Here is a 27,759-nt window from a genome sequence, read left to right on the forward strand (position 1 = left end):
CAATCCTTCTTTCATGTCTAGTGTTTGATGAAACTGTCAAAACGGTTAGTAGCATATATAAAACATATTAGTTCCCGCGTATAATCGGGATTAATTAACAATTGTTTTAGATTTGGGTCATTCATCTTAAGTTTATTAAACATGATGCGTCTCTCCTTTACATATTTTGAACAAAATAAAATATAATGTTCAATAGTCTCAAATACATTGCACACCTCACAGAGGCCTGAAGAGTGCTGTTTAATTTGAAACATATAATAGTTTAATTTGCACTTACCTATTGTGATTTGATGGAGGAGGCATTCCTCCTTCCGAGAAAAACCTTTTCTATAAGCCTGCTTAAAGAAATCATCATGAATACCATATAAAAATCTACCATTTCTAGACGCATTCCAATCTGCTTGCCAGACACCTTTATAAAATGTCATACGTAAGCATGTAAGTTCATTTATAGTGTTTGGTAAAACGATGTCTATAACAATTTTCGCGGCTCCTTTCTTGGCAGGTTTATCGACGATCTCATCGCAGCTAACATTACAATGTGAGGGAATCTATCAAAATTCATACAGATATCTTTTAAACTAAGTTCATGACTTTTGAATAAGATTTCATTAAAAATAGTGTATTATATGAAATATGAATCGATCATATTCAGTGCTGACAAAGAGTCGCAAAAAAATTACAATGGAACATGGTTTATCAGAGGAGTCTAACCACTCAAGTGCCATTAAACTGGCCATGAGTTCAGCTCTCATGATAATTACATTAGATAACTGAAATACTTTTTTTTATTTTATATTGAGGAACATAAAATGCTGCCCCAGTTCTAAAATTATCCTGTTTGGATCCATCAGTATATATATGTAAATAACCATTCCACACAATTCCAATTCTTTCTAGAACGATAGATTTCATCTCGGCCGTTAGCATATCCTTTTTTCTAATTATACGATGTGCATAAAACGACACAGGAGGGCGGGACAAACGCAATTCCGGGATTTTTGTTAATAAGTTGTCTTGCTTCTCTACAAGTACCTCATCACTACAGGCTCGAAGATTGAAAGGTTTTTCCCCTTCCTTCCATTCGTGTCTGTTCGTATGTTCAATGAGAATTTCTCTACTTGGATGACATGAAGTACTAAACAACAAATAATATCTAAATTTATCATTAAACAGTTTTCTCCGAAGATACAACGGTAATTCACCGGTCAAAACTTGTAGAGACTCTAATGATACATTGTATATCGTTCCTGTAATGATTTTCAAAGCTCTATATTGTATAGAGTCAAGCTTTTTTTAAAGAGATGTACAGGCAGAATCATACATTTCACTTCCATAGTCTAAAACAGATAAAATAAGACCTTTGTATATCATCATCAAAATTTCATACCTATTCCCCCAGGACGTACCCGAAACGCAACGTAATAAATTTAATATTTTCTTACATTTATCAATAATCGCATTAATGTGGCTAGACCAAGTTAGTTTCGAGTCTAACCACATACCAAGAAATTTGAACTGCTCACAATGAGACAAAACATGCCCATTTATTTTCAAAGTAATATCTTTCTTTTGTTTATTGGTAAAAACTAAAACTACAGACTTAGAATGAGAAATATTTAATTTCCATCTCCAGCACCAGATTTATCTTTCATGGAGGGCTTCTTGCAGTTTATGGCGAACCAGATCTAAGTTTGAGCTAGTAAACCAAATCGCGATATCATCTGCATAACATGATAGTTTTACTCCACTTTCTTTAATCTTTAAGTCATTTAACATCAATGTAAAAATGACAGGACTTAATGAGCTCCCTTGCGGGATTCCGTGCTCTAATACATACTTTTCTGACATACTATTGTTAACTTTCACGTTACAAAATCTATTTCTTAAGAAACCTCTCATAAAGAAAATTAATTTTCCACTTATATCCAACATTGACATTTTTTCAAGAGACCTCCTTTCCATAACGAATCGTACGCCTTTTCCAGGTCTAGAAAAAACTGCCACGGTGTATTTTTTTTCTCCTTCAATGCTAAATGAACATCTGTTTCAAGCCTGACTAAATGATCTTTGACACTACGATATTTGCGGAATCCTGATTGAAGTGGGTTTAACGTTTTCTTATTATCTAAAAACCAATTCAGACGGTTTTTAATCATTTTCTCCATTACTTTAAACAGGGTTGATAATAAAGAAATAGGTCTATAGGACGACACTAAACTAGGATCCTTTCCAGGTTTCAAAATAGGTATTTGAACAACTTCATACCACTGACAAGGGAAATGTGAAGTTTTCCATATGTCGTTGTACAGATCTAAAATAACATCAAGCGCTATTTGGGGTAAGTTTTTTTAACATAATCGAATGAATATCATCCTTACCTGGCGCTGAGTTTTTCAAATCTTGTAAAACACTCTTCATTTCATTCATGTTAAAATCGTCATTAATGCAGTCATCATTCGACATTTCTTTACATAAATTATCTTCATTTCCACCATCATTATTATAAAAAGATCTGTCAATAGACTTGAAAAAACGGGCAACCGCATTAGCCTTATCTTCAGATTCACTAACGATATTGCCGTCAACGATTAGATTGTGGAAAATATGAGTGTTCATTGCGCTATCTCTCATTCCTTTTACTTGTTTCCATACTTTTCCGATATCTGTAAATCTATTCATTTTACCGCAGTATTTAGACCAATAGTCATATCGTGCTCGCCGTTGCACCTTCTGAGCAAATGCTTTCTTTTTCAAATATAGTTGAACATCATTTCTATCATAATATCTTCGTAATCTGTTTTTAATGTGATTTCTCTCCGCCACCGCTTTTTGACATGCTTCGTTCCACCAGGGAGTTATTTTACCTCTGTTTTCTCCTCCTATTCGCACTCGACAAATACACCTTTTCGAAGCCTTCAAGATTACCTTAACTATCATATCATATCGTCGTTGAATATCAAAATTACATGCCGAGTAATGTCTCTTGTAATTTAGATTATTAATTCACTTTTAATAGCTTTTCTATACTCTTCCCCGTTTACGTTACTAAAACTCCATCTACGACCTATATCTGCGTTTTCTTTAATATTTACGTTATTTGTCTGTATTAATTTCAACACGATTGCATTGTGGTCGCTGCCAAAGTTATTTGTCAATACTTGTCACTCAATACTACTAGCTAGTTCCCTGGAGACTATAGATATATCCAACATGGAATAAGAACCAAAGTGCGGGTCTAGTCTTGTTGGTGATCCGTCATTGAGTAACGCTAGATCATTAACCTTCATGAAAGATTCAACAGTTCTTCCGTTGGAGTCTTGCTTGCTGCTCATCCATAGAGGATTGTGGCTATTACAGTCACCTGAAATAATAAGCTTCTCTGGCACATTTCTAATCATGAAGTTTAATTCTTCTAGTTCAATCTTTTTTACAGGGATTATAATAATTGATAATGGAAATAATTCCTTTCTTTGAAAAATATCTACCCTTCGATATTCGATGAACTCTTGGACTTTAATTACCTGGAAAGCGATGTCTTTTTTTAAAATACATTGCTAGACCACCTCTCCTACCATCCTCTCTTCTTCTTCCAACACAAAAGTAATTAGGAATGAACGACACATTAAAATCATTAAACCATGTTTCCTGAATACAAATAATGTCTTGGTTGGAACCCAGTAAATTATTATCAACAAGAGAAGTTAGAAAGTCCGACCCATGCAAAATCATGCCTTGAGCATTCCACTGCACTATTACTAGATCAGAGACAGACTGTTTTGTTTAACGTGACCCTTGACCATTCCCATGGTTATGTCTGTCTTTAAGAAATTAAGACTAGCATGTACAACAGATTCCAAAAACTGATCATCGTTTTCAGACTGTGGTAACTTACGTATCACAAAAAGAATAAACATAATGAAATCCAGGGTGCTACGCTCATTAATGTGTTGACAGTATCTTTCTTTTTTGTTATTCGAATCGGTTCCTTGCCCTGACTCCCTATCTCTTTCCCGCCTTCCTTCATTGTTCATTTGTACTGATCGGATTAGGCGCGGAATCTTTGATTGTTGGATTTATTCATGGTCAGATGCCATTGAATTTGAAATGGGACCAACATTCTTCAGTTTCCTTTGAGTGTTTTCTTTAGTATCGCTAGTACTAATGGTCTTACTGGCTTCTTCCACTATTTCACTTTTTTGAGTGCGATACACTGTAGTCGCTTGTGCGTATGTTATGTTTTCCTTCAATTTAACCTTTTGTATTTGTTTTGCTTCTATATGTAAATTTTGCAACCTTGATAAGCCGCCGAGTGTTTATCTCCACACCTAAAGCATTTTCGATTTTCCTTTTGTGTGCACTCTTCAAAATCATGTTCCCCTCCACATCTCACACGTCGCAGTTAGCCCTTGCAATTTTCCTTCATATGCCCAGAAAGTTGATATTTGTGACACCTTGGCACAGGTGGACTAAAGTTGTCCACACGTTTAAGCTCATACAGAAAGTTTACTGTCTCGGGTTTATTCTTGCCTTTGAAGGTGATGAGAACTGATGGGGTTGGTACTATTTCACCATTGATTTTCTTCATAAAACGCTTAGCATGAATTACCTTCTGATCTTTCAATACTTCTGCAATTTCCTCATTACTTATTTGAGTATCTATTCTATGAATAACACCTTTCGTTGTGAAATCATGATTATCTTCATAACGCGTTGCTTTAACGTCTACACCAGCAAGCTTGGTTAGTTCCAACAATTTCATCACTTGTTTAACATTCTCACATTTCAAAATCATCATATTTTTCACTTTCTCTTTTCCATTCAGATTGCCTACGAGATTATGAATTTCTTTGAACACCTGTACTGGGTTTGCTCTGCAAATATTCTTATTTTCAAGTCCAACAATGACTACCCTCCTACTTGAATGCGTGGGAGTAGAGAATTTGGGCATTTTACTGTTCTTCTTATTTAGAGTACTATCGCTATTGCTCCTAACCCTTGCCCTTTTCTTAGCCGATCGGATAGAATTTCTATTGATCGCCGTTTTCCAAGAACAATTCGATTCATCATAACTGTCCTCATCATGGACAGTGTGATCATCGGATGATATCACTAATTCATCTGGCGCTTGCCTAAATCTATTACTCGCTGCTGCTAAATAATCCTCTTCGCCCGAGGACATCGAAGAGGTATGCGCCATAATTATCTATTTTACAAGAACATAATAATCTTTAGGCCAATTGATAAATTGAAGTTAGTCTCTTACCAGTTAACACAGTGTTAATAAGGTGAAAATATGAATGAAAATGAGTGAATATCACCATGGGAACGACTATGATGGTCACCCAAGCCTCCAACTCCGCTCACTACGGCAACTGGACTGTTCAATCCTCGATCGACTACAACTGGTGATCAGTCAGAATTCAATTCCGTTCAACAGAAAAGGGAGAGCAGGCCGATGGACTGGGGGTGGCTAGGAAGCGGCACAGATCCCGGTGAGGAGCAGGGTGTAGCCGAATTGAATTTCCCGCCAAAACGTCTATGTGAAAACAACACTGCTGCAGAGCTCCTGTAAAAAGCTTCCGCTCAGCTTGGGCGCTTGTTAGTTATGGCACAAATGTTCCTTGAGTCAAAAGAAAAGGATTCATCCAAAGAGACACGCTGTATCTATGCAAATAAGCAAGTAATTTGCATAAATTTGCATATGAGGTCGATATAGTGAACAAGTATTTAAGAATATATATCTAACCAGCACTGCCCTAAAATTGGAAATAAAGGCTTAGGGTTAGAAAGGGAAGAAAATTGGCACAAAATGATTGGGATATCCTTCTTAATTTTTACCTAATTTACATAAATTATGCAAATTACAATTTAAAACAAAGTATTTTTTATGAACCCTGAACTAGATAACAGCAATTAATACGCAATGTCAACATTCTACATGAAAGAGAATATATTAGCAAAAACATCGATATGCTTCATGACAGTATTAGTGTCTTAATTTGCTTAGAAAGAGGGCAAATATGTCAAAATGTATGACGTATTAATGCGCTAAAACGAGACCAAAAGAACCTCTATATCACAGTCACACTCAAGAATCGGACAAAACAGCGATCAATGGTATGTCATTCGAGATAACACATTCTCAACACAATAGCTTCCATCGGCTTCTTGTATTGCCTTTGTTGGTGTGTCTGATACACCTTAATCTATGGTATATACAGGCAAAATGCATTTCTGTATCGGTAAAACACTATTAATTTTGTTTTATTTGTTTCTCTTGGAAAATTTACAGGGGACATTGCTTTACAGGTTACTGCTTTAATGAAGCTCTGGAACATGAATCATGACGAATGTAGAATTTACCCCATCCCCTCTCTGTATTTCGACACTAAATAAAAAAAATATCCTGTTTTAAAGCCAACGGCAAGGCAAATTGCGTTTTTGGTATAATAAAGCAACTTTTATATCTATATTTCATATTTATCTATATTAATATTATCATTATTATCATTAGTCTTATTATTATTGTTGTTATTATTGTTCTGCAGTTTGTAATAATACTATAGCACAGTAAAGGCTATAACCAGACAGGAGCATGCCTAGGATACCCTTTTCCCTTTTGGTTTTATGTATTCAAAAATAGTTTATTGTCTTTAGAACTCTTAAAAGATTACTTTTGTTTGTAGTGATATCTTTGAATAGATTGAGGAGAAAATACTCTACAATTGACATGTAGAAGATCTGTGGTACATTGAAGAAAAGCCACACGTAAGCTCTAAAATACTCAAACCCTTTATTCATTCCACTCTATGTTAAATTTAAATATTTTCAGAGCCCATTCGGAATAAAGATAAATTTCTACTACACACAATCAAGCCTCTTTACTTTCTCCTCTTGAAAAAAAAACATAGAAGGCATTGTTTTATATCGCATAAAATCACTTCGTGTACATGCAGTGGCCTGTCGAAGTTGCCCAACCCTTTATTCTGTTTTGACAATATATATTTAGAATATCGTCTAAATGAAGCCCTCATCTGGAAAAGGGCACATATTAAAGGCAGCACCTGCATTATTTAGAGGAGGCCATGGTACTTGGAAGCGGGGACTAAAGCCCCCGCAAGATATTCCCGAAGGGGGGTGTGCTGCGTGTGATATTCTCCATAGACAGCACCCCTGGAATTCCGGCAGATGTGATAAAACGAAAAAAAAAACCTTACAAAAAAAATTATTTTGTAGTGCAATCCTTTTGTTTATTTGTTTGTTAAATTTCTTGATGGAAATTTGAAAAGCAAAAAAGTTTCAATGTAAAATTTTGATCCCAAGAAATTGAACAAGCTTCATCCCCCTCTTCCCAGTGCCAGGGCCTCCTCTATATAGTGTAGATGCAGCCATTAATAAGTGCCCTTTTCCATATGAGGGCTTCATTTAGACGATATTCTAATTATATATTGTCAAAACAAAATAAACTTTGGGCAACTTCGACAGACCACCGTCACGCACACGAACTTTTTTATGAGATATAAAACCATCTTCTTCTGTGTTCTTTTTTTTCTAGAGGAGAACGCAACGATACTTTACTGTGTGTAGTAGAAATGCGTCTTTCTTCCGATTGGGCTCTAAAAATATGGAAATTCAAAAGAGTGGAATCAATAAAGGGCTGTATGGCTGTTTTACAATGTACCACAGCTCTTCTACATGCCAATTGTAGAGTATTTTCTCCTCAATCTATTCCAAGATATCAATACAAACAAAAGTAATCTTTTAAGAGTTCTAAAGACAATAAACTACTTTTTAATACATAAATCCAACAACGGAAAGGGTGTCCTAGACATGCTCCTGTTAGGTTATAGCCTTTACTGTGCTAAAGCACTATTTACAAACGGCAGAACAATAATAAAGATATGAATAATAATTATAATAATATCAATAATGATGAATATAAATATAAAAATATAAATATAAAAGTTGCTTTATTATACCAAATAATTTGCCTTGCCGATGGCTTCAAAACACGATATTTTTCATATTTAAAGTCGAAATACGGGGAGGGGATAAATTCGGAGGGCCACGTGGGCGTAGGCTAAAATACACACAAAAAAATAATTCTTCAGGAAACATGTTGACTGATGTCTCATACATCTGTTTCTTCCAAGTCGATTATACAAGTCAAACTGGTTTTGTAAAGTGGCGGGAATGCCGGGGGGGGGGGGGGGAGCAGTTTTGCCACTTAAAAGTTAAAATATGGATTGATGTAGGATACATTCGTCGTGATTCATGTGTCAGAGTTTCATAAAAGCAGTAAACTGCAAAGCAATGTCTCCTGTAAATTACAAAATCAACAGTGTTTTACCGATACCGAAATGCATTTTGCCCTTATGTATCATAGATTACAGTGTGGCAGACACACCAACAAAAGCGATGCGAAAAGCAAATAGAAACTATTGTGTTGGGATCTCGAATGACATACCATTGATCGCTTTATTGTCCGATTTGTGAGTGTGCCAATTCTCCTTTTATCACAAAATCTTCCTTAGCCAAACATATATTTTTTTCGCCAATCAATTAATAGGAGTTGATAAGATGATGTATCGTACATTTTGTCAATACCAAACTTTGAATGTTCCTAATACTGGACCTGTCGGAATTCCCATACATATATACTTTTTAATAACCATTACTAACTCTGCCATATATACATAGATTGATAACACTAGAAATATTGAATTTGCCCATTGTTTTTCTTTCGCAAGAAAAAAAAAAATTATCAAAGCAATTAGATTTATTTTCTTTCATTTCTTTCCCCGAAATTTTAGAACGCCTGAGTTCAAGGAAATGGGTAGGAAGAACATCAAAGGAGTGAGAACAAAAAGAGCCTTATTAATGGTCGGCATTTTATCCATAATTGGATGGCAGGTTGGTCTGCTGCAACAGCCATTTGGATCACGTTTGGAATCCCCTGATAAAAGACATAAATACCGTAATGAAAATTACTGGAACACAACAGATAGGAAGGAAGAGAAGAAACCATATCCAAAAGAACAATACATATCGTGTGAGTACTTCCTTATAATTAATAAAATGTTTAACAATACTAGTTATCAATAACGAGGTAATACTGAAGTAATTTTTTTAGGAATCAATATGCAGTGGTTCCTGTTGTAATTTCACACCCATATTCCTAGATTTACTTCATGAAATGTTAATGAGTGGAAACATGCGTTTGTCTTTTGTCATTTGAGACCAATCTCCAACGTTACGAATGATTGAGAAATGCGCATTTTCTTTTGATCCACGATGCAATGAAAATGTTGATATTCTATGAGATGTGGCAAGGATAACCTACAATTTTAGACCCCCCCATCCCTGTTCTAACAATTGCCTCTCTATTTTGTTCGTTATGGTGCGAAAAATTGTTATGAATGATGAATGATTACGTCATCTTCAAGTCCTGAAGAAAAAAAAAATCCTTTCAGGTTTTTGCTTGAGGCTGAACGTGGATATTGGATATTGTTAGCTAAATCTGACTTCACAGACCGTCGGCGGTCATCCGAACCGTCGTATCAGTCAATTTTGGTAAAAAAAATGAAAAAGATTTTGAGATTTTTTTCAGAAAATGAAAACACAAGTCATAATCTACTCGTAACCAAATTTTTAGGCACCAACTTATTTATTCTATTGTGATATGGTAGGATTTTCAGGGGAATGCCATTCATTTTTTTTTTAAATGCGCAAATCCTTTGGAAATGAATTTCATGTGGAAAATATTCAGTTATTTCTCGTTAATATGAAATCTTACGCAAATATGAATTACGCATGGAAAATGTTGCAGGAAACATGTTTGATTTCAACCTATTTAACATAAGGTCAGAAAAAAATGCTTTTCGTTTTCCAAAGAAAGCAGCAGACGATAGGCCTTGCCGAATTGTGTGACTTTACATTATTCAACGGTTTTAATCCTACGGTATTTTACTAAAAAAAGAAGAGCTAAGGTTGCAAAAGGGTTTATGTCAATTTTTCATGAATTTCGATTTTGTTGGTCTCAATTCATAGATTTTTAGTGGCTATTTAAGATGATGCCTAAGAAAAGTTGAAATTCTCATTAAAAGTAAACAAAAATGGCAAAGAGAAATCACCTTTTCTTCAAAAGGGGTTAGGTCTAGTTCAGTTTCGTTGCAAAAGGGCTTAGGACCACATTTTTTTTCTAAAAAGGTTTAAAAAAATTTGGAGACAGGTACATTTCTTTTATACCCAATTTGATGTTCACCTGGTAGAGTATCATGAAAATTTAGTTTCACATAAGAATGTTGCAATATGGGAGAATAAGACAGTTGAATTTCTTGGAGTAGACATAACCCCTTTTGCGACAAAACTCTTCTGAAGAGGTCATTTGTCAAAAGGGGTTAGGTCTATTTTTTTGAATAAAAAATGTTGTTTTCTCCCTCGAAACCTATAGATTTTTAGTCGTTCTGATGATACCAAAGATAATTTGAAATTTACGTTAAAACGTGAATAAAAGTGGCAAAGTGATCAAAAAAAGATTGGATTCATTTCAATTGCTTGCAAAATGGGTAAGGTCCACTATAATATATTTCTTTGAATATTTAGAAAAAAATAAAGACAGGTGGAATTTTTATTCCAAATGTTATGTTCACATGATAGGGTATTACATTAATACAATTTACTTTCTCATTAGAATATTGCAATAAGAGAATGGAAAACGTGATTTTTCTTGGAATGGTCCAAAGTGGACCTAACCCCTTTTGCCACCAAACTCTTCAGTTTGCCCGTATATGCTGAAACAAACATTGCATATACATAACCATGTATGTACACAACTATAAAGAATTTTGGAAAATCCTCAAACAGTGTTTTACCTTATGGAGGAATATGTTTATGGTAACTGATATTGTCAAGCTTCTTGAAGTAATCATCAGGCAGATGAAGAACAAATGTAATAAATCATTTTTTTTATGACAATTCAATTACAATATCAATTTACAATTTTACGACATACATGTATTAATAGTTACTGGCTTCATGACAAGCTTTTGAAAAAAAATGATTTTAACGTATGTCACGGCCTATATTTGGTTTCGAAAAGAAAACAGAGAGGTAGACTTGTGAACGGATACTCAGTACAACAAAACCATGACACTTTGAGCAAATTTTATAGTATCATTTAATTAAGAAGCTGTCGTTCCAATATCAGTTTACAACAGAGTGGGTTATTAATTCCCATCTTCCCTAGAACATTGAAATTTGAGAAAATCAATAGTTATTATACGAAAGTTTGGAAAACATAACCGTACACTCGAGAACTCAAAACACATTCGAGTGGAATAATATTTGAATAGAAGAGGAACAATATTCACGGACTAAATGAAACACCCACACCCAATCACACACACGCACGCATTCACACGAAACCTGATTATCAGTTCGCGGTAGGGTGGGGCCCCTTGGTTTTGAAACACGGTTCCAACTCTTGCCGGTGATGGCGCTGTCGATATTTCTGCGACAAATCGGTGAACGGTGTTGCGACGTCCCCAAAACGACGACCTAGAGCTGTCCTTGATGATCAGTAATGGCTGCATAATCGTACCCGATAGGGTAGCCGACTCCAGTCTTGACGATAGAACTCTATATTAAAACAAATATCCAAAATGTCTTTCGAGAAAAGGATCTTTGAGATTAAGAATTATATTTACCCAAACAAACATTCGCATTAATCCTCAAGCATACATGCCAATCATGTCCGTTTGGATTGCATTTCGTCATTTTACCTAACGCATTAAAGATCGAGGTAAACAAATATTTCATAAATGAATCATTTCGAAAGATTAAATTATCCTGTCATATGCTCTTTAAAACATTTCGTAAGAATAATAAATTAGCAATCAATGGTGGAAATGATCTACAAAAGATGCTTCTATCACATTGGCTATTCATTTCTTCCGTTTTTTCCATTTAGTAATTGAGTTTAATCTATAGCAATACTCAATAAATAATAATTTGAAATCAGTTTTATATTTAGCATTCAAATGCTTTCAAAAGTCGTATTTTGCCTTACAGATGGTGAGAGATAAATAAATACAATCATTGCTTATCTCAGCAATGAGTTTTTCAGACACACCAAAAAGGACGACTTCTCTACACGTCTCATAAGTTGATTAAAACTTGGTAAATAATTACTGAAGACTTCAAAAAATAAGTAAGATTCATTTGGTGACTAAACAATTCGAAGATACAACTCAGGAAACATAAAATGGCGACTGGCAGGAATTAAACCTAAGCTTGTACACCAACCAATACACCTTACCCGACGTATCAACTTGGGCGTGGCACATACATGTACGTATACATTCGTACAGAAATTACGAGCCAAGTATGCTCGGTAAACTAATTTGCATAATTACCATAGCGACGAGCGCTAAGAAAGAAAATTGGCGGCAATTCACCACGAAGCTATTTTGCTATACATTTGAATTGGCCCGATCATTGACCAGTATTTTTTTAAACGTAAATATTAAGGAATATTTTTCCTCTTTAAAATTTTGGGACATAAAAGTAAGAAAAATATTAAAAAGATACAATTTGGGAACTCGACTTGTGACAACGTATTTGTTCTTTATTCAAAATCTTTATCTCGAATGCTTGATCTCAATAATGATCCAGACAGCACACATTAAAGTATAGTATAGCTGCGCTAAAGCAAATGAAGGATAGTAATGCTCAATTAGAGGATAATTTGATTCAGACTATCAATTGATATGGACTTTGAGGTTGAATAATTATTACTGAATGAAATTATACGCGATCAATAATGCAGTGTTCCCTATGAGTAATTTTTACTAAAAGATGTTGTGCTAAGATACAAAAGGAAAATAACACATAGGCCTTTGCTTACATAATTTGCACTGATACAAATTTGACCACTTATTAAAAGGATGGGACCTTTTTTCTTCATTATTTCACACCAAATAAAAGACACTAACGCATACTTTTGACTGCTGTTCATTTGTATTTCAACAAATATTAACACAAACATATTATACATAAACCATGTTTAAGTCTCACCAACCTTAAGTCGTATTCAAAGTTAATACAAAGAATTTTCAAAAAGGGTCATAAAAAATATAAAATATATTCAAATTTATGTGTTTTAAAGTTTACTTTTTTACCTTAATATGAAAATTAAGTAAGAAAGAAAAAAATATGCCTGTACAATTGTGATACTACACTCATCTCATGATTTTATTCTGCATGCACTATTTTTGAAAGGTTTTTTTTTTCTGGTCCAGAATCGATATTTACTCTTTCATTTATTGCAGGTTCATTAATCATTTAATCAAATTATATTGTATTAATATGCAAAACAATAAACAATTTATTATATCTCAAAAGAATGAATACCAGTAATAATATATTTCTTATGAAAGAAAATACTAGGAGTTGTTTCTTACATAACCATGCATATTTCTTCCTTAATGGTTAAACTGAGTTCAATACTATACTCTTTAAATGTAAACGTCGAATAAAAGTCCACTCAAAGAAGAATAAGCTCCACTCGGTCAGGTAGTAGTCCAGGATACGAGAGGCATAACCTTGTTTTTTTCATAATTACATTTTTTTAATTGTTTTTGGCAATTCGAGGGTGTTGATCACGAATCTGAACAATTCCACTCGTGTAACCTTGAGCATTATCCGCAAATCAAATCCAGTATGGCCGCCAAAATATGCAAATTACCCATAAAAATCATAAAGTTACCAGCAGACTGGCTATTAAATGTATGTAATTGTGTTGCAGAAGTAAAATATTATCTGAAAAAAAATGTACATATTTATTTTCTTCATATTGAAAATGGCTGCCATATACCCCATTATGTACATTACCAATAGGAAAAACTAATTTAAAGAAAGATCCTTAATCTGCAATTAAATTTGACCTAAGAACGTAATGCGAACAAGATATATCGTTTATTATGTCATGTATGGTAAAATTGTTGTATACTGTATGCAAAATAGCCGCCACTGGCCCCAAGGGTGCCAAAAATCCCCGGGGCCACTTACATTGACGAGTGGATACCATGCGCGACCAAAAAAACACGTAAAAAGGATGTCTTTTTCACGATAGGGCACGTTACGTACGTAACGTGATAAGGGTGTCAAAAACACAAAAATAATGAAAAAAGGGTATCTATTTCGCTTGGAAAATTATGTGTTTAGGGTTGAATTTGCGGGGATGATAAAACAAAATTTCTATGTTTTATAAAGGATGTCCTTTTTGCCCCAACACTTCGTGTTTAGAGTCCCATTTGTGCGAGGTGTAGAAGCTTGGGTCGTACTAAACCAAATAAGTTAGGCAGACAACCGAAGGACCCGTAACAATAAAACATTCCTGTACTTGTTTAGGGGTTCATTTCAGGGAATATTTGCCAAGAGTATCGTTTTGTTTCCAATACTTGTTAAGGGTAGGGTTTCACACGCCAATACTTGTTAAGGGGTGCATTTTCAGAATATGGAAATTATGTGTTTAGGGTACTATTCGAGACCCCATGGTCGCGCATGGTATCCACTCGTGAATGGAAGTGCCCCCCCCCCGGAGGGTTTCACATGCCAATACTTGTTAAGGGGTGCATTTTCAGAATATGGAAATTACGTGTTTAGGGTGCTTTTCGAGACCCCATGGTCGCGCATGGTATCCAATCGTGAATGGAAGTGGCCCCCCGGGCAAAAATCACAATAGTGTACACTAAAATGGATTAAATAAGATAAACACATAGAATACTGACTAAAACATAATTATTCACAAAATATATTATTCAATAAGTCATGCATGTAATAAATTAATTTTGATCTTCAAAATGGCCGCCAAAGGCCCTAACAAATCATTTACTACAAATGTCTTCAGTTTCGATTAATGCCATGCTTGACTTACTCTTTTATTCTTGTAACATTAACATTACCCAATTTTATGAGTAAAGATCTGTGCTATTAGCTTTGACCATGTCAAGCATGCTGCCTCATTATTCGTCTATGTTACTATCGATTTCCAATTGAATAATCAACACTTTGTTTAAAAAAATGCTTGATTATGGTAATTGTCTGCCCTTTGTGATAACTTCCAATGGCTGCTTCACCAAATGGCAATCTTCCTTTTATATTATCTATTTGGTATTTGAACATGTCGGACATGACCCCTTCTTTCAATTCGTTAAGTCCTAACTTTTGGTTAGCTCTTGCCACATCTATAAAATAATTACTGAGAATTTGGTGTTTGGTATTCCTGATTGTTTGTCAGAATACAAAAAGGACTTGTGCTTAAACAATTTTGTTCACTTATCATGCCACGCATGCCATTCCTCACATGTTTTAGTATCTTGCAAGATCATATAAGATCGCCAAAGATAAGCAAATCATTTACTACAAATGTCTTCAGTTTCGATTAATGCCATGCTTGACTTACTCTTTTATTCTTGTAACATTAACATTACCCAATTTTATGAGTAAAGATCTTTGTTATTTGCTATTGACCATGTCAAGCATGCTGCATCATTATTCGTCTATTATAATATCGTTTTCCAATTGAATAATCAACACCTTGTTTAAAAAAAAATGCTTGATTATGGTAATGTCTGCACTTTGTGATAATTTCCAATGGCTGCTTCACCAAATGGCAATATTCCTTATTTATTATCCAATTGGTGTTTGAACATGCTGGGCATGACCTCTCTCTCAATTCGTTATAACTCAATGGTCCCATCCAAGGGGGATTTTTCTGTTTTTGCTTAGCATTGTCTCAGCGCCCCCCCCCCCCCCTCGTAGCAAGGGATGATCCTGCGTGGATGGGTCCATGGTGAACTCCTAACTTTTTGTTCACTCTTGCCACATCTTTAAAACAATTACTGTAAATTTTGGTATTCCTGATTGTTTCTCAGAATACATAAAGGACCTGTTTGATTACGTTAATTTTATCATGCCATGCATGTTATATCCCTCACATGTTTCAGTATATTGCAAGATCATAAAACAGCGTCTGAGTTATGCAAATCATGAACTACAATGTCTTCAGTCTCGATTAATGCCAAATTTTGACTTCTATATTTTTGTAACATTAGCATTACCCAATTATATATATAAAAAAAATAATCTGTGTTTACTTGCTCTTGATCATGCCAGGCATGCATGCTTGCATCACTTTTTGTTGTCAGTTTTACTATGGATTACAAGTTGAATAATCCACATTTTGTTTACACAATACTTGAAAAGGAAATGTCTGCCTCTTGTTAATAATTACTTTTAATGGCTGGTTTCACCAAAATGACAATCTTCCTTTTCTATTATCCAATTGACATTTCAACATGTTAAATGTCCCCTTTTTTCAACTCATTGATTTTGTTTTTGTTCGCTCTTCCCACAATTATGAAATAAGTTCTGAGTATTTGGTGATTTTTATTTTTGTTCAATTATTAGAATGCAAAGATTATTAGAAGACTTGTGCTCAAATATGTTCAATTATCATGCCATGTATGTCGTATTCCTTTATTCTTTACTCACTATACACGTATTTGAAATTATATCTTGATATTTGAATATACTATTTTATAGGTGTATCTCACTACATTTTTTTTTTTTTGGAGCTACTGACATTATCTCCTCCGCCAATGTCTGTTTCGATAATCGTTCCGTTCTCACTGACTTTGCATCGTTCACACTTAGAGGTCTTTGCCCTACGTTCTCGTTTATGCGTAAGAATCCTTTGTGTTGCGCCTCCTCGTCCTTCTTCATGTTCTATATGTGTTTTGTGTTCTTTGCCTTCTCCCCTCGCTTTGTTACTTTGCTTTACTGCCTCTTATATGACCTTGACCGACACTTTATTGGACATAACACAACACTTTCGGATATGTACTGACTCCTTAGCATAGACAATACACCTCAGTTTCCATTTACATCATTGGATAATGATGACCTCTTCAGCGAATTGAGACCTCAGGATACTGTACTTAACAACCCAATGAATCCTTTATTTTATGATAATTTTGTTACTGATAATATAAATTTAGCTTCGGAAGAATTAGATCTCGATTTTGAACAGGATCATAACATATTGCAAAATCCTTCTTCTGAGTATATTACGCAACATGAGGTAAATAATCTTACAAAAATATTTAACGACGATACATTCAGCATAATGCATGCTAATATAAGAAGTTTAAATAAACATTTTGATGAACTTCAGTTACTTTTGAATAACACTTCAAATTCTAAAAAATGCCCCTTTTCTTTAATTGGCCTTACTGAGACATGGATATCGTGTGATTCTAACCATCAATTTTCTCTTAACGGATATGATTTCGTAATGAATAACCGAGAAGACAGACCTGGGGGTGGGGTAGCGTTCTATATTTCACATGACTACGAGTATACGGTTTGTGATTATCTTAACTCCATGAACGCCACTGTAGAATCTCTATTTATTGAAATTAATATTCCTGGTAGTAAAAATATGATTATTGGTGTAGTTTATAGACCCCCAAACTCAAATACAAATGACTTTCTAACTTACCTTTCCGAAACAACAAATAATCCAGCTCTCGTTAATAAGGATGTAATATTTATAGGTGATTTTAACATTGATTTATTGAAACACAACAATATATCTCAAGATTTTCTTGAAACTTTTTTTTCGGCCTCCTTCTTGCCTCTGATTTCTAAACCTACTCGTGTAGTTAATGAAACTGCTACACTTATTGACAATATTTTCTGCAACATTCTCCCTCCTCCCGATTCTTTTATAATACTTTCTGACATTACGGACCATTTCCCGATTCTTACTCATTTTTCATTAAGACGACCAATTAGACCGATACACTCTCTACAACAAAGACGTAGACCTACGCACGAAAATACAGCCAGTCTAGGTGCTTCTTTGGATAATGTCGACTGGTCAGTTGTATACAATTCTGTAGATGTTAATGCGTCCTTTAACCTTTTTATGAATATAATAAATGAGAAATTAGACCTGCATATACCCTTAAAAAAAGATAAGCGTAATACATACAAAACGATTTCTAAGTCACCATGGATATCGCCATCTATCTTACGTTCGATTAATAGAAAAAATAACTTATTTTATAAATTCAAAATGAAAGGTACAGAACAATCAAAAATAAAATACACATCTTATAAGAATACACTTACTAAAATATTACGCATTGAAAAGAAAAATTACTTTGCGAGGCAGTTGGCTCTATATAAACACGACATGCAAAACACATGGAAGGTTCTAAAACAGACCATGAATCTCTCCAATAATAAATCAAGTATTTCCAAAATTAGATTTAATAATGTTATTGTTGATGATGGTGACAACCTTTCAAATATTTTTAATAACCATTTCTCTTCCATTGGCGTAAATCTAGCTAAAGATATTCCTCCCGCGACGAAAAGTTTTTCGGACTTTCTCGGCCCGCCTAATCCAAATTCAATATTTTTTGCTCCAACATATAATCAAGAAGTTATTGATATAGTATCTGATTTGAAAAATAAAAAAAGCCCTGGCTTTGATGAAATTAATAATTTTATTTTAAAATCCGTAATAAATTCTATTGTTTCCCCGCTGGTGCATATATTCAACCTTTCCTTAGAAAATGGTACAGTACCAAATCAAATGAAGATAGCCAAGGTAATTCCTTTATTTAAAAAAGGTGATAAGTTGGATGTCGGTAATTACCGACCTATTTCTCTTTTGTCCACATTTTCTAAGATCCTTGAAAGAATAGTATACGTCAGAACAGAAAATTTTTTGTCAATGCATGATATTTTATCTGATGTTTAATTTGGGTTTCGCGACAAGCACAGCACCACTCATGCCCTGATGAATTTCGTCAACAAAGTAGTCAATGCTCTAGACAAATCTAGTCACCTTGTGGGTATTTTCCTGGACTACTCCAAGGCCTTCGATACCATTAATCATGAAATCCTACTTAAAAAATATCTCACTATGGTGTGCGAGGGAAGGCCTTGGAGTGGTTCAGGAGCTATTTACTTAACAGACAACAATACGTGTTTGTTAAAGATCATAACTCCAATTTGAAATATGTTAACTGTGGAGTCCCCCAGGGTAGCTTATTGGGCCCACTTCTTTTCACAATTTATATAAATGATTTCTGTAGATCATCCAAAATATTATCCCTTATCTTGTTTGCAGATGATTCGACCTTATTTTTTTCTCATCAGAATCCACAAACTTTAGTTGATGTTATTAATTCTGAACTTATTAATGCTACTGAGTGGATAAGAGCCAATCGATTATCATTGAACCTTAACAAAACAAAATACATGTTATTTAGTAATTCCATTGACAAGCTACCGATGAACATTATGTTTGATAATACCCCATTAGAAATGGCACCTTACACCAAATTTCTTGGAATAACAGTTGACAGTAAACTTTCTTGGAAAAATCATATTGAAAATATATCCAAAATAATTTCACGAAATATTGGTATTATTAATAGGCTAAAATTTCGATTCCCTCCACATCATTAATCATGCTCTACTCATCCTTAATCTTGCCTTATTTGAACTATGGGATTCTTATTTGGGGTGATACCCATCAATATTTATTAGATAAATTGTTGCTTTTGGAAAAGAAAGCACTTCGTATTATTCACAGTACATGTTTCCGTTCTCATACGGACCCACTTTTTCTAGAAAGTAAACTGTTGAAAGTCAAAGACCTGTATTTACTACAGTTAGGGCACATCATGTATAGTTATAATAATAATGCACTTCCCCATATTTTTGATGCCATGTTCCCTAAAAATCAATTTTATCATAACTACCCCACGAGACACTCTGACGAACTTCACATCCCACTTTACAGAACTTTACTGGCCAAAAATACATTCCCATTCAACGGTCCTAAATTCTGGAACTCACTCGGTAATAATGTTAAAGACAGTGTCTCCTTGAATTCATTCAAACGTAAACTCAAACGTATCCTGCTTAATTCCTATAATTCTTCGCTACGGAACTAACACTTCATTATCTTGATTATAATCCTTACATTTTTCACTTTTGTTTTATGTTTTTCATCTATATTGTCCAGTCATATCCTTTGTTATTTCACGCTAAAAACTAAAATGTTAAATTTTAACATTTACTAAGTGTTGGATTCAGTAAGTGTTATTTTACACTTTTAAGTGTTAGAAAATGTGACCAGTCGTGGGTCCGGACGTCTTGAAACGATCGAATAACACTTTCGTAAATGGTATTTCAACATTACCATGAATGGTATCATAGTGCATTCTGATTGGACCGTAGTTTGATAAAAAGTGCGATGCGCGGTCGAAATCCTAGCTCGGCTCGAGGACGATGTTATCGTGTGCCGCATGACTTTTTCAATCGCCTTTAATCATCGATTTTAATGGTAAGTATCCCCTCTTACTTGAAACAGTTTTATATTTTCATCAAAGTCTTGTTTATTATTACGTGTTTGATCCGAAAGTCTAGGGAGGGGGGTTTAGATACGTACCGGACATGCATGTTGTCTGGGCCTTACTTAACCCAGGGAGCTCCCGCCCGCTGCGCGGGCGGGAGCTCCCTGGGTTAGGCCTTACTTAGTGTGCGGTACATGATGTGCATGTACTGTCAGTAGCACTAGCAGGTCTGTTGAACGTTTGTCATGCATATTATGATGGACGCCATTTCTGGACACTTGAGAAATACGCAATTTCATAGCACAATTTATAACAAAACAACAATTATGATTGGCGAAAATTTGATGAATAGATCGAGAAAATGCCTGTGTGAGAAGTCGGGTGCTATCTTGGTTAAATTAAGAGTTTATTAATGTGAATTTGAACGTCGTGCGTTGGACTTTGGAGTCTTTGGACAGAGTTGGACCAACTTTCGGGACCAACTTGGATTTTTGATCACGCGTGGATTGTTCATGTCTTTCACTGTTCGCGGGCCGGAGCTCCCTGGGTTAGCTGCACCTAAAAGTACTTACAGTACTCTAAGACTAATGTATGATGGGGGACACACCTAAAGCTGCACACTTTGTTTCCAGAGGCTTCACCCTTTCAATTAATCAAGTGAATTCAAGTGAAGATAAATAAAAAATGCCAGATGTGGTATTTCAAAATGAGTTTGTACAGATATCCAATATAATGAGCACCAAAGTGTCTGTGTATAAATAAAATTAAAAACATGTGCCAAAGGATTCTGGAAGAAATTGTGTAATTGCTGAGAAATTAACAAATTAGCATGGGATTTTGGTCAAGCGTCGGGCCGATATTCAAAGCAATAATAATACATTGTCCCACGTGCATTAATCTACATATTAAATCCCTGAAAAAAAATTATGACGGACAAATATCAGTAACAATTGAAGTCACCATCGACACCCATGTCAAATTTGGTTGTCGTAGTGAAAGGGGTCCTACATGTAGAACTGCGCACACGTATTAAATTAATGTAATTCTAAATCTTGATTATGAAGCTGACTGAATTAAGTGATTTTCACCTCGAGTTTTAAATAATGATAAATATCACCAAAAATAAAGGAAAATGACTCATTCTTTCTGGCAAACAAATGGCAATCTGGTTGCTATTCACAGCAGAAATTTTGCCCTCTGAATTCTTCGTATTGTGCATATTTTTGCAGGGTGCAAGGACCTGCACAGCTTTACTTTAGTTTAGGACCCCTAATATATGCAAAGTGAATGGGGGATCCTGGGGCTATGTAATGGGAAATATCCTTAATCTATGTTTATTTATTACTTATTGGTTTTATGCCAATTCGTCCAATTACCAACTCGTCTACTATCATTTGGTCTAGTGTCAGTTCGTCCACTATATCCACACGGTCTAATTGCCATTCGACAACTTACCATTTCATCTGGGCTAATTGGTCCATTATACCAGTTGGTCTAACTCTAATTGGACTCTTGTTAATCAGACAAAATGAATGAAAGGAAAATGGGTACCAACTGGTCATAGACAACCTGGTGATTAAACAAAGTGATTATTAGACCAAATGGATGTTAGACGAAATGTTGAACGAAATGGCATTAGACTAAATGAAGGTACTAGATCATGCGATGGGTGGACGATTTGGCAGTAGATGAATTGGTAATTTAACGAAAAATATGCATAAAAAGGCTTGCAACAGCATGAAAATTGATTTATCTAGATCTAGGTGATAAAGGTGCTTTTAAAGGAACTGGTATGATATCAAATGAGATATTGTATAATCCCAAAATGAAGAAGTTACACAGAATTCTCTCATTCATTTAGATCATTAATTATATAAATTTATGCAAAATTCTTCATAAATACTGTAAATGCTACTTCTCTATTTTGCAGCTGATTTTGATCTTGTATGTTTTATTTGAAATGGCTTGTTTGGGCCTACCAAACTTCTAGTTCTACACAGAATTCTCAAATTCATTAGATATGCAAATTTCTTGAAATTTATTAAAGATTGACAAAGATGCTAATTCAGATTTTTATCCTGTTCTATCTAAATTCTAATAGGGCTTGGTGGGGGGGGGGGCATCCAAACTTCTACACAGATTCAAACACATATGCAAATTTATGAAAAATTATTCAAAGTTCATAAACAATGCTGCTTCTACATTGATTGGATATGCAAATTTAATCAAATTTATTGAATATTCACAAAAAATCTACTTCTACGTTATGCTGTTTTATCTAAATTCTAATAGAGCTTATTTTAATAGGGGCATCCAAACAGATTTCTCAAATTCAGTACAAGTAGATGTACAAATCTACGACACATTCAAAGTGCACGAAAAATGCTACTTCTACATTCCTTAGCAGATTTTTATTCTGTTTTATCGAATAGGGCTGGGGGGGGGGAGCTTCCAAACTTCTACACAGAATTATCAAATTCACTAGATATGCAAATTTATTTAAGATTCACAAAAATGCTACTTCTACATTTCTTTTTTTTTTATTCTGTTTGTTTTATCTAAATTCTAATACATGTACTAGGGCTTGGTGTGGCCATCCAAATGCTGAAGTACCAGCTTAACAAGGTGAGCCTTTGATCATGTTCTTGCATAGGGAGCTACATATGAGACATGAATTTGAAATGTTTTTGTGTCATATGATATTTTATGGTGTTTGTAAACTCTTTTCTCGCTTACATGTACATCATGCCATGCTTTGTTTGATGGCCCTGGACTGATTTTGTCTTGTAAACAAGGAGGATGCCCAACGAGGGAACGTCAGTGGTGGGTAAGAAGTGGCTTCCACTAGCAGCTCCCATGAGATCAATTCTGACAGCATAACTAAATGGATCTTCAAAGGTATGTGCCCTACCATCAAAGTGTTGCCAAAACTGACAAGTGTCTACTTTTCTTGAAATTATGATTGGATCATGTGGGGGATTTGTCACTAGTTAATAAACCCTTGTACTGGAGTTAAAGCATAAGACCTAGTCCAATGGAGAGAAGGCGATTCACAGAACACACACTAACACATAAAGGGTGAGAGCTTGGAACAACCTCCCCTATCCTCTAAAAGACCACAATAAATAAAGCTAGGCCATGTTATGAATTTTAAAAAGGTAGACTAATGCTTTTTTTGCATTCACTACGTTGTACATCTTGTGGTCTTCAGGATGCAATTTACCTTTAAAGATGTGCTTAGGCGCAATTTTTGACAAAATCGTTCAAGTGAAGTTTTTGATAAAATTTCTATACGTTCAAAATTGCGACACAAGCTGAAATTTGTTTATCAGGTTCAAAATATAAGCATTTTGCTATGCAAAACTGGGTAAATCCTGGTTTTACATTTCTAGGTTTGCTTTACTTTGTCTTAATATTTCTATGTTTGCTGTATTTTGTCTTGTATTTCTTTCCAGTGCTTCAATGTGAAGGATATTATCCAAAGGCATCCCCGTGGGAAAGAAATAGTATAACACAAACTCGACGATAACGACAGAAACCAGATGCCTTCTGACAACTATTGTGTTTGCGGAAATGGTCAAGATTTTCACCTAGTAAGTAGCTCCAATTTGCACATTTAAAACAAATTCCCCTACCCCTTTCTCATTATTATGATAATGCACTATCAAAATATTATTCCATTGCAATGTGACATGTTATGACATCTACATGTATGTTACTGTGCAAAAAGTTCGTCTCAAAGCAGTGAAAAGTTCAGAATGTACATATATTTTGTTTGATGTTTAGATTCCTTAAAATAATGAAAAGGTATGCCTACAAAGTATTGAATAGCTCATTGAAACTCTTCAATCTGTTAGCATTTAGTTGTTCATTTCTTTTTCTTTATATCCCCCTATCATTTTGCAAGGCGAGATAGCACTGTTCTCATTCATCATGGCAATATACATGGTTCCAGCTCAAACAGCAAGAAGGAAGAGTTCACTGGCAGACTCCATGGGATACTTTTTGGTGACTAGACCAGTAAGTTTACATTGAATTGATAAATCAAAAAGGTTTTATAAACAATATTGAAATCTAATGGAAAATTTACATTTAAGCACCTTTTTAGCTCACCTGAGCTGAAGGCTCGAGTGAGCTATTGCGATTCTTGTCTGTCGTCATTATGTTTCTTTTACATTTTCATCTTCTCTACAACTGGTTGGTCATGTGGCCAGGGGGGGGGGCAGGATTGGGCTCCCAAGGGAAAAAAAATATCCTCCAGCCCCAGAAGCATTACAGTCAAGATATGTTGTGTAGATACATTATAGATAAAGAATATGTGACAATACCTAGGTAAACCACCTTGGGGAATGGGCCCATAAAGATGGATGAAATTGGGAGGGGGGGGGGAAGGGGGTAAATTACATTTTCATCTTCTTCAGAACCAGTAAGCAGATTGTACCCCAAAGTAGTGAGAATCATTCTTATGGTATGGGACCCAGTCTTTTGAAAGGACCATGTACCCCCAAGGGAAAAAGGGAGAGAAATAATTCTGTTTTATTATGACAGTTGAGCCATATTTTATTGTTGAAGAATATATTAAGCTGTTCATTGCAACTATGTAGGATGGCCCCCTTAGGTTCCTACAAAAGGGGGGGGGGGGGTTACATTTCTATATTCTTCAGAAACAATGGGCAGATTTAAACTAAACTTTCTAGGAATCGTCATTAACAGGAGAAGTATCCAAAGTTACTTGTATGTTGGGGGAAGGGGGGGGGGGGTTCCTAGCAATTATTGGAGTCCCCCAGTGACGTACGCCACATTCTTGAAAATGAATGCTGTAGAGGGGATTAAAAAGAATATGTTTACATGTACCTGTCTCCCTAAAGACAACATCAATCAATAAATTTCATAAATAAAAACAAAATTGATAACAGATTTGGTGCCATCATAAGCCTGAAAATTTGAATAGGGTCTTCCAAATATAATAGCAAAGTGATGGGGAAATAATGTTTATTTTCCCCCTATTTTTGTGTGCCAGTGATAGGTGAAGATGCTTTGTTCGGAAATGAATTGTAAAGTAGAGGTATGCAGCAGTTTCGGATGAAGGGGCGGGGTCTTTTTCTTTTCCTCCTGCAAAAATTGAAATGTGTGTAATACAGAAATGCATCTCGATTTCTGATTTTGGCATTTTCTAGGAGCTCTTGCCTTTCACATTTGACTAATTGCTTTTTGTCTCCATTTATATTACCTGTATTATCCCCCTTTAGATCAGTACAAGTGTGGAATCCCACCTGGCTGAAGAGATGAATGACAAGAAGCGGAGACAACCATACCTTTTGGGCATAGGAGATCACAACAACTCATCTCAGTTTTTCATTGTTGTGGATGATCTAGCTATCCCCTGCGAAGGTGACATCACAGAGGCTGTTGACAAACTGTTCAAGGTCCAATTCTTGTTCAACATCCACTATGCAGATGAAGTCTATGGATTTTTTCTGGGGATTTTTTGCATTCATACAGAACTTTGTTTACGGCATAAGTGGACAAGAAGCAGTTCCAGCCCATGCCAGAGAAATGATGGCAAGCATCACTGCCTTGGAAGTGACTGCAAACAAATGACTGACTTCAGTATTGCCTGTCCTCAAACGAGCATAATTAACTCAAAAGGGTGTGGAGGTCACATGGTAGGATCAAAGATCATTTGTATTCATGAAGTGCTGGCTGATATTTTTTTTTCTGTTCCCACTTGGAACATTCTTCCCTGCTTAAAATGATAGAGGATGTTCACTTTTTAAATGTACACAATTCCATAATCAATGGAAGATCACTGTTGAATAAATTTGGGTTTATTCATCCTCAAATATTCCAGGATATTCTCATATTTTTTAAAAGAAAAAAATCTTGGTCAGTAATGTATATGCAAGGCTCGACATTAGCGGTGGCCCGGGGCCACCAAAAATTCATCTCGGGCAACCATTATTGAAAAAATGTTAAGTTTTGGTGGCCCGAATCGGGCAACCAATAATTTTCAAAGTAGCGCAATTTTTCTCCCGATTTTGCATGCATTTATCAACCTTCTACAGTTAAAATTGCAAGCCAATTCGTCATGCGCCTTTTTTGTTAATCTACACACAAATACACACACACAAAGAGTGCATAGTCATGACAGTATGTAGGCCTACCGCTAGCATACAGTAACTATTATTCAGCCGGCCGTGCCGGCTGTCTGGCTGAGCTTTGCATGCATGAAACCAATGCAGCTAGCTAGCTGTGCACGAGCAGACTATTCAGACCCAGGGAGCTGCGATACGAAATGTTACTGCTAAGAAATCTTCCCCAGAACTTTGGAAATCTACGTCAAAGTCACATTTTACACCAATGAAATGCCCTTCTACAGTCCATATTACTGAAACCTGATTAATTGAAAGCATTAAAAGGAGGAATTATGACCTCTCTTTTGACTCAAAAAGACCGATTTCCAAATGCATTAATACACATAGGTGAGTACATCACAGTCCCATATGTGCATTTGTATGTATGTTGATATTTGGTTTATTTCGAAGCTGTGTCTCTTTGAGCCAAAAATAAATAGGCCGCTCTTTCTTTCTTGTTTACAAATGCCTTCTTAAACCACTCTTAAGGAAGTAAATACTTTGGGAAGGCATTTCATTGATATGACATGTGATTTTTTTTCCATCATTTTGTCAAATATAGGGAAGGAATTGTCTCACTGTTTTTTCCAGATAACTTTTGCCATTTTATTTTTTTCTTTCATTTTTTTCAGTGATTAAACCATTTATACCCCTTCCCATTGAAAATACCTGATTAAAGAACATGTTTCTACTGAATAATAATTTTCCCCATTTTTTGATAATTTTGTTTTATTTATTTTTCTTAAATTTTCTTTTGTTTTTCTCAATTTTTTTATGACCTGTTCTTTGTTTTTTTCTTTCTTTATTTTTTCTTTTGTTTTATGCAAAGTAAAATAACAGCAAGCACGATTTATATACAAGATGTACAAAGAATAGTGGTACGTGTTAGTGATTGCAGAATACTTCAGTTTGTTTTATTCATTTTTAATTAATGTTTTTCTTTATATTTTTCGGGCCACCAAACTTTATTAGTGGGCCACCAAAAAAAATTATTTGAAGGTTTTGGTGGCCCGAACGGGCCACCACCAAAAAAAGTTAATGTGGAGCCTTGGTATATGTTAAATAAATTTACCTTGAACACATCTCTTACAGTGCATATATATAAAAAAATTAACCCTTTTGAAAATAATTTTCACAATCACATTTCAAAATATGGAGATGATTTTTTTTTAATGGCT

General features: G+C 35.0%; 1 long non-coding RNA gene and 1 pseudogene across 7 annotated transcripts; one reads left to right on the plus strand and one right to left on the minus strand.

Annotated features, from left to right (window-relative positions):
* Positions 1–3,758: 3,758 nt before the first annotated feature.
* Positions 3,759–5,510, minus strand: LOC121419763 (annotated as a pseudogene).
* Positions 5,511–20,325: 14,815 nt separating this feature from the next.
* LOC121420547 lies at positions 20,326–26,341 on the plus strand. 7 transcript variants are annotated; one of them, XR_005970788.1, is made up of 6 exons: positions 20,329–20,437; positions 23,029–23,072; positions 23,243–23,345; positions 23,903–24,040; positions 24,355–24,467; positions 25,697–26,341. It is a non-coding gene; the product is annotated as an uncharacterized LOC121420547 (long non-coding RNA). The 7 variants fall into 7 exon arrangements; XR_005970789.1 differs by having other exon boundaries at positions 23,246–23,345; XR_005970787.1 differs by having other exon boundaries at positions 20,326–20,437; positions 23,029–23,345.
* Positions 26,342–27,759: the final 1,418 nt, after the last annotated feature.

Source organism: Lytechinus variegatus, chromosome 8 (assembly GCF_018143015.1).
Source record: "Lytechinus variegatus isolate NC3 chromosome 8, Lvar_3.0, whole genome shotgun sequence".
In the NCBI taxonomy this organism is placed as follows: Eukaryota; Metazoa; Echinodermata; class Echinoidea; order Temnopleuroida; family Toxopneustidae; genus Lytechinus; species Lytechinus variegatus.